Source organism: Globicephala melas, chromosome 5 (genome assembly GCF_963455315.2).
Source record: "Globicephala melas chromosome 5, mGloMel1.2, whole genome shotgun sequence".
NCBI classification, from domain to species: Eukaryota; Metazoa; Chordata; class Mammalia; order Artiodactyla; family Delphinidae; genus Globicephala; species Globicephala melas.
The window spans coordinates 109,354,560-109,367,849 of NC_083318.1; the positions used below are offsets into that span (position 1 = coordinate 109,354,560).

Genomic DNA, 13,290 nt, shown 5'->3' on the forward strand with positions numbered 1-13,290 from the left:
ATTACCAGAGCACTGGAAAACAAAGTCCATGATAAAATTTCCAGACTTGTAGTACCAAAAGATTAAAAAAAAAAAAATGAGGCTATATTTTCAACTGAGTAACTAACATGAAGGGTATTACAAGGAGAACACTGATCAACTATTCCTTCTATAAACAATAAAATGTGAGAGAGGGGACTTCAGGTGATGATTCAGGTTAGATTTATTGATCAAGTTCTTTGTGGGAAGAGGAATTAAACACTGGAAAATAGTTAAAGGAATATTCAAAACAAGTACTTCTGTTGGCGTAGAAGACTTACCAATCAACATTAAAAGATCTTTATAATAAATTTTAGTACATAAGAAAAGAAAACATGTAAGAATTAATAATTTTGGGGAAAGAAACATTTCTTAAGGAGAATGATGGGGGATTAAGGTGTGTGGAAAGAGGGAAGCCTGTTAGAATGAGGACTGCATAGATATTGTAAGTGAAACAGTTTACATGTATCTTTCATGACTATGTTTTATTATGTAAATTGGTGAATTCCCCAACATATAATTCTTAATAATACAAATGTGTTGTTTTCTTTTTTAAAAAATAAATTTATTTATTTATTTATGGCTGTGTTGGGTCTTCGTTGCTGCACACAGGCTTTCTCTAGTTGCGGCGAGCAGGGGTTACTCTTCTTTGTGGTGCACGGGCTTCTCATTGCGGTGGTTCCTCTCGTTGTGGCTCGCGGGCTCTAGAGCACAGGCTCAGTAGTTGTGGCACATGGGCTTCGTTGCTCTGCGGCATGTGGGATCTTTCTGGACCAGGGCTCGAACCCATGTCCCCTGCATTGGCAGGCAGATTCTTAACCACTGTGCCACCAGGGAAGCCCAAATGTGTTGTTTTCAATAAGACATTGTCCATTACCAACATGGCCCTTTGCCACTGAGACGCACGTTACACTGCGCCGAACTGGTGTTTTAAAAATCAGGAGTGTCTGCCCATGCACGCAGAGTATGTGTTCCCAGTCACACACACACACACACACACACACACACACTCCCTGTGATCCTCCCGCCACTCTCTTGACCTCACTTTGGTTCGCAGGCTAGCCCTTCTAGACGGTATCTCATTGTGCAACCCTGTTTTAAGTGATAAAAGATAAAACAGGGCTTCCCTGGTGGCGCAGTGGTTGAGAGTCCACCTGCCGATGCAGGGGACGTGGGTTCGTGCCCCGGTCCCGGAAGATCCCACATGCCGCGGAGCGGCTGGGCCCGTGAGCCATGGCCGATGAGCCTGTGCGTCCGGAGCCTGTGCTCCACAACGGGAGAGGCCACAACAGTGAGAGGCCCGCGTACCGCAAAAAAAAAAAAAAGAAAAAGAGATAAAACAAGTTCTGATTCAACTTCCTTGTTGTCCTAAACACTATATTTCTTTGAAAATGTCAAGGTCTCTTATTCAGATGGTGTAATGATAATAATGAAGAAAATCAGAGTGTTTGGGTTTATCCCAGAGGTTGAAAAAGTAGAAGACTCTCTGAGATGCCTTCCAGCTCTGGGATTCTCAGATTCTTCTTCGAAGGTATGAAGGGAACATAAATCATGCCAATTGCCTCTAAATCAAAAATAGACAGATGCTCTCTAAGATCCTTCACATTAGTTCTCAAAGGGACTTCACATGCAGTCTTTTCAGACAGTGAGACCGCAGTACAGACAGGATAAATTTCTTAGCTGAGGCCAAAAACTTACAAGTCAGTTTTGATGGAGACAGAAATGTCTCTGGACTCCTAGTCCAGTGTTCTTTCTAGAAACTGTATTCTCCTCGCTCCTGGCTATAATCCCTAGCCCTAGTCCCCTTAAGGAATCTGTATCTTCTCTGAGAAAAGTACATCTCCGTTGATGCTTATCCAATCATACTCTTGAGGCAGATGCCTGAAAAATCTAAATATGCCATGAATGTAGAAACCACAACATCGAGAGAACCTGGGAGAGAAAGCAGAGGGGGAGGCAAGTCCAGCAAGCCACGTTTGGGAAGCGAAAAGCTATTGCAGGAGACCCTGTCAAAGAAAACACCACCTCAGCACCCAGAAGCCACTCTCTCTCTCGTTCCCAGGTTAAAGTGGTAAAGCACTGGCATGTCCCCAGGGCAGTGTGAAAATGAAAGAGATGGTCCATAGTCATGAGCGATGTTTAAGGACCCATTTCCTCAAGCACGAAGGTCTTCAACATATTTCTGCATTTTCCTGTTATCAGCCTTTCCTTTTTCCAATTCCAAGCATTTTACTTAACTCTCAGACAACAGCTAAAAATCCCAAATGAAGAAAACAGAAGGACAATACTAAGCAAGAGGCCGTGAGCAGGCAGGAGAGGCTGCAGGTGCTAGATCGTGTGCTTGTGGCACGTGGCATCGCTGGATGTCACCGTTTCTTGCCCTCTGCTCTCTTCAGCCTAAGGCATCTGAAGTCGGAATGGCTAGGGTAAAGTTTGCTGCTCTTGGCACACACGCAGCCTGTTCTGCCCATAAATACACACATGCACATCAACTCGAATTTCATGCCTGACAGAAAGCTCTAGAAATTGTTTAGCCCCTAACGAGTGATTTTTTTCCTTTCTTCAAACAAACCACCACCAACAAAAAATACCCAAAGGACTCTTCCCACAGTGGTTGCATGTGGTATTGTGGTACGGTTGTTGAGGTTTTTGGTCTTGGGGGGAAGAGATGAGCTATCAAAATACATGTATGTATTATGTATGTACGTATGAACGTATGCTGAGATATTAGCACAGTTTCTATACTTCAAAGACAGAACCGACTATATTATTTCCAAAGACATTACTGAGTGGTCACATTTATATATCTCATTAATATTATATATAAAAATATTTTCCATCAATAAGGAGAGAAAAATTCTATTAAATATTGTTGAAGACAGAGATAACTGACATAAGAATTACCTATATTTTTATTTGCCCTTTTTTGAAAGTATATGATATCTTTTATTTGACTATGAAAAAAGCACAAGCATATGCTTCCATATCACAGAATTATAAAATGTACCATATAATCATAAAAGCCTAGATTCTAGTCATCTAGATCATACCTCTCTCCAATGTAAAAATTCCTTCTACCTCCCTCCCAGACAGACATCTTATCTAATTTCAGACCCTCTCAAAACTCAAAAACTACAATACTTAGGAGAGCTGTAAATGGGTCAAAATCACATATTTTCCTGAACTACCAATGACTATATTTTAATATAGCTCTCTTTCACTATCAGGCTGGACTTATAATGTATACGTTTTGGCATTTAATTATATATTATTTCATACCATCCTTCAATTCTTTTACATATTTAAATATAATATCCTCTAATAATGGACTATAAAAAAATCCTGAAGGGAAGGAAGTGGATGGCCACCTTAAGAGAGACACAGCCAAGGGAACATTTTTATTAAGGGAAAGGTGATCATATTTGTAGGTCTAATGAGAAGGAATCAACGAACATGGAGAATTTGAAGATACCGAAGAAAAAAAAAGGGGGGGGATTTTGATGGGGCAAGAGGAGGAGAAAGGCGAGGTCAAGAGCACAGTTAGGAGAGGCCTAGAGAAAAAAGAGAAGCACGGCCGAGTCTTTTCATAGTGAGTCACCAAATCTTGAACTGGATGGAAAGGCTCGCTTCCTACCTCTCCTTCTCCTTCCCTCCTGATATTCCTCTGGTTGGTTTCTAGAGACAGTCAGAGAGGATAGGTGGATTTAAAGTGGGGAACAAAGCACCAGGGCTAAGAGTTTTGAGCTCAGTTCTCCAAGCATGGAAGTCAGAAAACTTAGGTCCCTACTCAGGGACGTAAGCTTTGACTGGGAGACAGGGTCCAGGACTCTAGCTCCAGCTCTAACCAGCAGGAGACTCTTGCTTTGGAACCTCGCTTTGGAGAGTACTTAGGACTAAATGATTATTTCTTAGGTCTCTCCCAGCTCAAAAGTCATCATTTTACATACTCTTTAGCAACTGTTATACTAATTGGGGAGGGGTAATCAGATAATCATTAAAGGAGGATAATGGCCATGGTACAAAAATCTTTGAAAGAATTCTAGTTGTAAACAGGATTCTACCTGTATTCTTTCATGATTAATGCATATTTCACTTAAGGAACCTAAAGCACAGAAATCAACCATCTCAAATATAATTTGTGTTTGGTTTGTTTTTTTCCTGAGCAACTGTCAGTAGAAAAACTCATTGTTTTAGAATGCACTTCGGAAGGCTCTGAATTGGCTGCTATTAAATACATAAAGAGTCTATTACTGTAAATAAATGTGCTTATCAAGTAAAATTCCATCTAAGGGTGAAGACTCTTCAAATATTGGGAAAACCTGAAGAGATGGGAACCGTGTGCCCTCAACTATAACTAATAGCAGTGGGGGGAATTCATTTTGGGTCAGACTACCTCAGACAACCTCTACTTAGAGCCTAATAAAATCCTATTAAGACTATATCCTCCCTGTTCTCTAATCCTCTGGCCCAGTTTCCTTTTCTCTCTTGCTGTCGTATCACATGGCAATGCTTGGCTGTTGGAAATAAAGCCAGCATCTAATAGCCCCGACTCTCCTGGACCTTGTCCTAAGACTCCCTCAACTTGTTGGCTCATTCATTGTTCACTATCCATCATCTCAGTAAAGTACACCTTGTTTTGTTCCCTCAAGTTGTAGGTCACCAGTTAACACAGAGGGTGTACACAAAGAAAATTCTTGCAACCTGTGCATTCCAAATGGTTTCAGGCTTTGATAAATGCATACCTCAAAATAGTAACCAGACTGCAGAAAACTGTTATTAATGCCATGAAATAATTCCACCATGTTTTACATCTTAATTTCACTAAAATAAGCTGCCAGCCAACTAGGTCATACCCAAGTGCCATGCAAGTGACTGGTAAACAGAATAAATGGAGAAGAAAAATTAAAATTAATATTCAAAACATACCTAAAACGTGTTATGGGACTTAATTTTTAAGGCTGCTTAAGAAACTAAACCCCTAGTGGCAAGGATTTGGAATGTAAAAATTACAGCTTTTGAAAATTGTAGCAAGTGAATGGTGCCTGAACAGGAAAGTCTCTTACACACATGGAGTACTTTGTCAAAACGTGAAAACTGGACCACTCTTGGGCAAAGTCTCCCCAACAACCCAATCAATCACTATCGTCTTGGTAGTATGCACCATCCTGTCACATCACTATCTTGATGAAAGCTATTAAGGGACAACTCAGTTACAATATCTGCCATGAAACCCTAAAATTTAGCTAAGGTAAATTCAGAGATAAACTTATCTGACAAATTCTGTGGGGTAGCATTTTAAAGCAGAGATTTGAGGTAGATGCTTGGAATCTCTCTCTAAGAAGAACTCTCTCATACTAATGAAGCTCTTCTCAAGAAATGTTCCTGGATCAAAAATATGTAAGTTTTTGACCAACATGTCTTGGTGCCTTTGGAAAGTTATGCTGTTTAGTCTAATACTTGTCTTTGCAGCTCTATTAATCAGAATTAGTTCCCTACCAGCAGCCTTTCAAATGTGCCTTTATGTGAAAATTTTCAAATATGCAACCTGCACTGTAATTAAGATGATGTGATGATTCTCTTTTGGAATAGCAACATGAAAAGATCTTTTCGAAAATGTCCTTCATCCATGCATGGTTTAAGACATACTAAGTGCAATGAGTGTAGTAATAATAAAATTCCATATATGTCCACGAATCTCACAAATTGTGGGCATATTTTTCTGGAGAGAGGTGGCTATAGTTTTCAGCCAATTCTAAAAAGGGTAAAGGAATTTCTTCCCTTCAAAAATGTTTAAACGCCTCTTTAAAGATGCATTCATTGGAAAACCATGAAGAGTCCCAAAACAGAGACTAACAGCCAGTTCAAATTCTAAAGGTGTTACTGAAGAGACAGCCATGGAGCTTTTGTGACTTCGGTGATACAGAAAGTTCCACTTCAGCAGCTTGGGGGTTGTTCTAGCCTGCGAGTAACCATGATCTTGAGTAACAATCAGGGCAGGCTTCAGTGCCTTACAAATTTCATGGCTGGTTAGATACTTCCACTCCAACTCAAAACACTGCAAGGTGTGGCATCAGAGGTACAAAGTGATTAGCATTTATTATAATGTCAGCAACAGGCTCAAAGAATATGGTCCTACGCCAATTAGGACAAAGCACCTTTCTTCACCAGTCTATGAAATGGGCCACAAGGAGTTCGGGGGCCTTTTGTGCACTACAGACATGACAGAAGTGGAGTAAATCACTGGTACTTGAAATAGCCAATACAGGTATCTTGAAATTATAGGTGGAATAATATTAGCACTTATGTGGTAACCTAAGACCGCAAAGTTCTAATTTCACATTTCTTTACTTTTTATGAACATAAAAATAATGAAAGACTTCCTCCCATGTAAATATAATAATCTAACAAATGGTATCACTGCTGTACCAGAATTTAAAAGACTATATTTTCTCATCGAAGAGTAGGCAAAAGATTCTACAAGTTCATAGTAAAAACGTACTGGTTTAAAGTAGTTAACCACTCACATATATATTATTGCTATGATCAGTTTATCATCAAGATGTCCTATTGATAAAAATAAAAAGCCAAATCTAGAATCACTGAAAACTTTCAGGGGGAAGAAGATTTTATCTTGAAATCTCTCCCTCCTCAGTAACAGCTACACGGGCCTCAGTTATATACTATCAGTGTCCAGATTTACACATTTCAAGAGGTGACTTAGGAGAAGTAAAAATGGGTCCATCTCATACACCTCAGGTGAGAACATAAACTGGTGTTCTATCTGCAAAGGGCAATTTGGCAACGGTCTTCAAAGACTGAATTTGATCAGCAAAACCACTTGTGTGCATTTATCCTATAAATATACTTTTATCTTACAAAATGACATATTGAATAGTAGCAAAGAGTTGAGACTTACTGGGCACTTCTCTGTGCCAGATACTATTCTGAAGACATTACACCATTAACTCATGAAATTTTCTCAGCAATCCTGTGAACTACATTTCCCTCTTCTACAGATTAGGAAACTGAGGCACAGAGAGGCAAAGGAGCTGGTCTAATCAAGGTCACACAGATATTCTGGGGTCTAACCCAGGCACATTCTCTTATACACTAGCACCTCTCTAACTGCAGAGATGTCCTTTGTAGCATTGTTTAGATAGTAAACAATTGGAAAGACCCCAAATATCCATTAGCAACGGTCTGGTTAAATAAATACGGCACTTCTGTATAATGAACTAACTATGTCACAATTTTTAAAAGGATGCAGCAGATCAGCCAAGATGGCAGAGTAGAAAGGCCCTGAGCTCGCCTCCTTCCACAATCACATTAAAATACAACTGTTTGCAGAAAAAGACCGAAACCTGTCAGGAAATTAAAGACATAAAGAAGGAACCACAAGGAGATGGGTAGGAGGGGCAGAGCTGCAATCTAATCAATACCCACAAACTGGAGAATAATTATATTACAGAAATTCTCCCACAGGAGGGAGAGTTACAAGCCCCACATTGAGCTCTCCTGCCCAGGGGTCCTGCACCAGGAATATGAGCCCCACAGCGTTCAGCTTTGAAGGCCAGCAGGGCTTAATTTCGGGAGTCCCAAAGGACAGGGAAAGAGACATTTCACTCGTAAAGGGAGTACACAAAATCTCACAAGCAATGGGACCCAGGGTAAAAGCAGTAATTTGATAAGAGGCTGAGCCAGACCTACCTACTGGTCTTGGACAGTCTCCCAAGGGTGGCAAGGGGCAACTGCAGCTCACCCTGGGGACACAGACACTGGTGGCAGCCATTCTTGGGAGCCCCTTCTACCACGTGGACACTGGTTTTGGTGGGCACCATTGTAATGTCCTCTCTATAGCACATTAGCTCCAAGACCTGGCCCCAATCAACAGCCTACAGGCACGAGCGCTGGGAGGCCTCAGGCCAAGCAACTAAGTGGGTGGAGACACAGCCCCATCCACTGGCAGACAGGCTGTCTAAAGACTCCCTGAGCCCACAGCCACCTCTAGACACTCCTCTAGAAACAGTCCTGCACACTAGAGGGCCAAGACCCAATTCCACCCACCAGGTGGCAGACACCAGACACAAGAAAACCACAATCCTGCAGCCTGCAGACCCAGCCAGCCCACAGCAGGCCACACCCACCCAGGACCATCTGGGCCCCGGCCCTGCCCACCTGCAGACTAACACAAGCTTCCCGACACCGCAGACCCTATACCCAACTTTGTCAGGAACCACACCCTCACCACCAGCAACCTGACACCAGCTCTGGGATTCCTGGGCCCTGTAACCAAACTCCAGGACCTGGCTCTGCCTGCCAGTAGTCCGGCACTAACCCCAGGACCTGACTTCACCCACCAGTGGGTAGGAAACAGCCCTGAAGTCGTCTGGACCCTGACTCTGCTCACCAGTGAGCCAGCACTAGCCCTGGGGCCCCCTGGGGTTCTGTAGTCAGCCACCTCTTAACCAGAGCTCACCAAGTAGAAAAGGCAGGGCCTGGCAACCAACTGGGACAGGGGCCAAGCAAGCCCACCAGACCACCCACAAAGTCAACCTGCCACAAGAGAAGGACCCATGCAGCCCTCATGGGGGGAACCCTTAGAGCATATAGCTTGGGTGATGAGAGGGGCATGCACTGCTGGGATGCACAGGGCGTCTCCTACAGAGGGCTACTTCTCCAAGGTCGAGAAATGTAACTAACCTACCACATACATAAAAATACAAAAAGTAACTTAGACAAAATGAGGAGACAGAGAAATATGTTCCAGATGAAGAAACAAAATAAAACCCCAGAAGAAGAACTAAGTGAAGTCAAAATAGGCAATCTTCCCAAGAAAGAGTTCAGAGTAATGATCATAAAGATGGTCAAACAACTCGGGAGAAGAATGGATGCACAGAGTGAGAAGTCAGAAGTTTTTAATAAAGAGTTAGAAAATATAAAGAATAACCAAACAGAGACAAAAAATACAATAACTGAAATGAAAAATACACTAGAAGGATTCAACAGTAGACCAAATGATGCAGAGGAACAAGTCAGTGAGCTGGAAGACAGAGCAGTTGGAAATCACTGCTGCTGAACAGAAAAATGAATAAAGAATGAAAAGAAGTGAGGACAATTTAAGAGAACTCTGGGACAACATCAAGTGTAATAATATTCAATTATAGGGGTCCCAGAAGGAGAAAACAGAGAGAAAAGGGTTGAGAACACATTTGAAGACCTAATAGCTGAAAATTTCTGTAACAATGGAAAGGAAGTAATCACCCAAGTCCAGGAAGCACAGAGTCCCATATGGGATTAACCCAAAGAGGAACACATCAAGACACATAGTAATTAAAACAAGAAAATGATAAGGGAGAATAGTAAAAGCAGCAAAGCAAAAAGCAACAAATAACATACAAAGGTTATAGCTGATTTTTCAACAGAAACTCTGCAGGCCAGAAGGGATGGCACGATCTATTTATAGGGATGAAAGCGGAAAATCTACAACCAAGAATACTCTACCCAGCAAGGCTCTCATTCAGATCTGAGGGAGAAATCAAAAGCTTTACAGACAAGCAAAAGTTAAAAGAGTTCAGCACCACCAAACTAGCTTTACAACAAATGTTAAAGAAACTTCTCTAGGTGAAAAAGAAAAGGCTACAACTAGAAACAAGAAAATGACAAATGAAAAAGCTCATCAGTAAAGGCAAACATAGCTAGTAGGAAGGTTAAGGGACAAAAGTAGTAAAATAATCTATATCCACAATAAGCAGTTAAGAGATACTCAAAACAATTAGATGTAAAACATGATATCAGAAATAGTAATCATGATGGGAGGAGAATACAAATGCAGGCTTTTTAAAATGCATTTGAAATTAAGATTTCAATTTAATTAAAATTTAAAACAGTCACATATATAGAGAGATTTCTATATAAAAACCACATGGTAACAACAAACCAAAAATCTCTAATAGATATACACACAGAATACAAAAAGGAATCCAACATGACACTAAAGACAGTCATCAAATCACAAGAGAAGAGAACAAAAGAAGAAGAAAGGGGGGGTGGAGGAAGATGTACAAAACAACACCAAAACAATTAACAAAATGGCAACAAGAACAGACATATTGAAAATTACCATAAATGTAAATGAACTAAATGCTCCAATCAAAAGAGAGTGGCTGAATGGATAATAAAACAAGACCCCTATATATGCTGCCTACAGGAGACTCACTTCAGATCTAAAGACACACACAGACTGAAAGTGAGAGGATAGAAAAAAGATATTCCATACAAATGGAAATCAAAAGAAAGCCAAGTAGCAATACTTATATCAGACAAAATAGACTTTAACATAAAGACTGTAATAAGAGACAAAGAAAGACACTACATAATGCTCAAGGGATCAATCCAAGAAGAAGATATAAAAATGTAAATATACACGCAACCAACCTCAATATATAAGGCAAATATTAACAGACATAAAAGGAGAAATTGTCAGTAACACAATAATAGTAGGGGACTTTAACACGCCACTTACATCAATGGAAAGATCATCCAGACAGGAAATCAGTAAGGAAACACTGGCCTTAAATGACACATTAATTGACATATATATATATATATATATATATATATATATATAACTATTCTATCTGAAAGCAGCAGAATACACATTCTTTTCAAGTGCACACGAAAAACTCTCCAGGATACATCACACGCTAGGCACAAAACAAGTCTCAATAAATTTAAAACTGAAATCATATCAAGCATCTTTTCTGACCAGAACACTAAGAGACTAGAAATTAACTACAAGAAAAATACTGCAGAAAACATAAACACATGAAGGCTAAACAATATGCTACAAAACAACGAATAAATCACTGAAGAAATCAAAGAGGAAATCAAAAAATACCTAGAGGCAAATTAAAATGAAAACACAACAATCTAAAACCTTTGGGACATAGCAAAAGCAGTTCTAAGAGGCAAATTTACAGTGATACAAGCTTACCTCAGGAAACAAGAAAAATCTCAAACAACCTAACCTTACACCTAACAGGACTTGATAAAAGAGAACAAACAAATTCCAAAGTTAGTAGAATGAAAGAAATCATAAAGATCAGAGCAAAAATAAATGAAATAGAAACAAAGAAAACATAGCAAAGATCAATAAAACTAAAAGTTAGTTCTTTGAGAAGATAAACAAAATTGATAAACCTTTAGCCAGAATCATCAAGAAAAAAAGGGAGAGAACTCAAATCAATAAAATTAGAAATGAAAAAGGAGAAATTACAACTGACACCACAGAAATACAAAGGTTCATAAGAGACTACTACAAGCAACTATAGACCAATGAAATGGATAACCTAGAACAAACGGCCAAATTCTTAGAAATGTACAATCTCCTAAGACTGAAACAGGAAGGAAGAAAAATATGAACAGACTAATTTACAGTAATGAAACTGAATCAGTCATTTAAAAACTCCCAACAAACAAAAGTCCAGGACCAGATGGCTTTACAGGTGAATTCCACCAAACATTTAGAGAAGAGTTAACACCTATCCTTCTGAAACTCATCCAAAAAATTGCAGAGGAACACTTCTGAACTCATTTTATGCGGTACCACCCTGATACCAAAAACAGGCAAAGAATCACATACACAAAAAGGATTACAGGTTAATATCATTGATGAACACAGATGCAAAAATCCTCAGCAAAATATTACCACACCAAATCCAACAATACAATAAGAGGATCATACACCATGACTAAGTGGGATTTATCCTAGGGATGCAAGGATTTTTCAACATCTGCAAATCAATTAACATGATACATTAACAAATTAAAGAATAAAAACCATACGATCATCTAAACAGATTCAAAAAAAGCTTTTGACAAAATTTAAAATCCATTTATGATAAAAACTCTCCAGAAAGTGGGCTTAGAGGGAACATTCCTCAACATAATAAAAGCCATATATGACAAACCCATAGGTAACATCTTACTCAATGATGAAAGCTGAAAGCATTTCCTCTAAGATCAGGAGTAAGACAAGGATGCCCAAACTCACCACTTTTACGCAACACAGTTTTGGAAGTCCTAGCCATAGCAATCAGGGAAGAAAAAGAAATAAAAGGAATCCAAATTGGAAAGGAAACATGTCATATGCAAACGGTCCCTGTTTGCATATGACATGATACTATAACCAGAAAATCCTAAAGATGCCACCAGAAAACTATTAGAGCTCATCAATTTGGTAAAGTTTCAGAATACAAAATTAATATACAGAATTCTGTTGCATTTCTATATAATAACAATGAAATATCAGAAAGAGAAAAATTAAGGAAACAATCCCATTTACCATTGCATCAAAAAGAGTAAAATACCTAGTAATAAACCTACCTAAGGAGGTATAAGACCTGTATTCAGAAAACTATAAGACACAGATGAAAGAAGCTGAAGACAACACTAACAGATGGAAAGATATATCATGTTCTTGGATTGGAAGAATTAATACTGTTAAAATGACCATAGTCAGATTGGTTCAAGATGGCAGAGTAGGGCTCCCTGGTGGCGGAGTGGTTGAGAGTCCGCCTGCCGATGCAGGGGACACGGGTTTGTGCCCTGGTCCGGGAAGATCTCACATGCCGCGGAGCGGCTGGGCCCATGAGCCATGACCGCTGAGCCTGCACGTCCGGAGCCTGTGCTCCGCAACAGGAGAGGCCACAGCAGTGAGAGGCCTGCGTACCGCAAAAAAAAAAAAAAAAAAAAAAAGATGGCGGAGTACAAGGATGTGTGTCCACTCCTTCTTGCGAGAGCACCAGAATCACAACTAACTGCTGAACCATCATCTATAGGAAGACACTGGAACTCACCAAAAAGATACCCCACATCCAAAAGCAAAGGAGAAGCCACAGTGAGATGGTAGGAGGGGCTCAATCACAATAAAATCAAATCACATAACTGCTGGGTGAGTGACTCACAAACCGGAGAACACTTATACCACAGAAGTCCACCCACTGGAGTGAACGTTCTGAGCCCCACGTCAGGCTTCCTAACCTGGGGGCCCAGCAATGGGAGGAGGAATTCCTAGAGAATCAGACTTTGAAGGCTAGCGAGATTTGATGGGAGGACTTCGACAGAACTGGGGGAAACAGAGTCTCCACTCTTAGAGGGCAGCACAAAGTAGTGTGTGCATCAGGACTCAGGGAAAGGAGCAGTGACCTGCTAGTGTTGGAGGGTCTCCTGCGGAGGCGGGGGCTGGCTGTGTCTCACGGTGAGGAAAAGGAC

At 40.3% G+C, this 13,290-nt stretch overlaps 1 protein-coding gene across 1 annotated transcript in view; it reads right to left on the reverse strand.

Moving 5' to 3' along the window:
* Window positions 1-13,290, reverse strand: part of FHIP1A (FHF complex subunit HOOK interacting protein 1A) — a 227,316-nt gene that overhangs the window by 105,737 nt on the left and 108,289 nt on the right. The gene's annotated exons all lie outside the window — the stretch shown is intronic.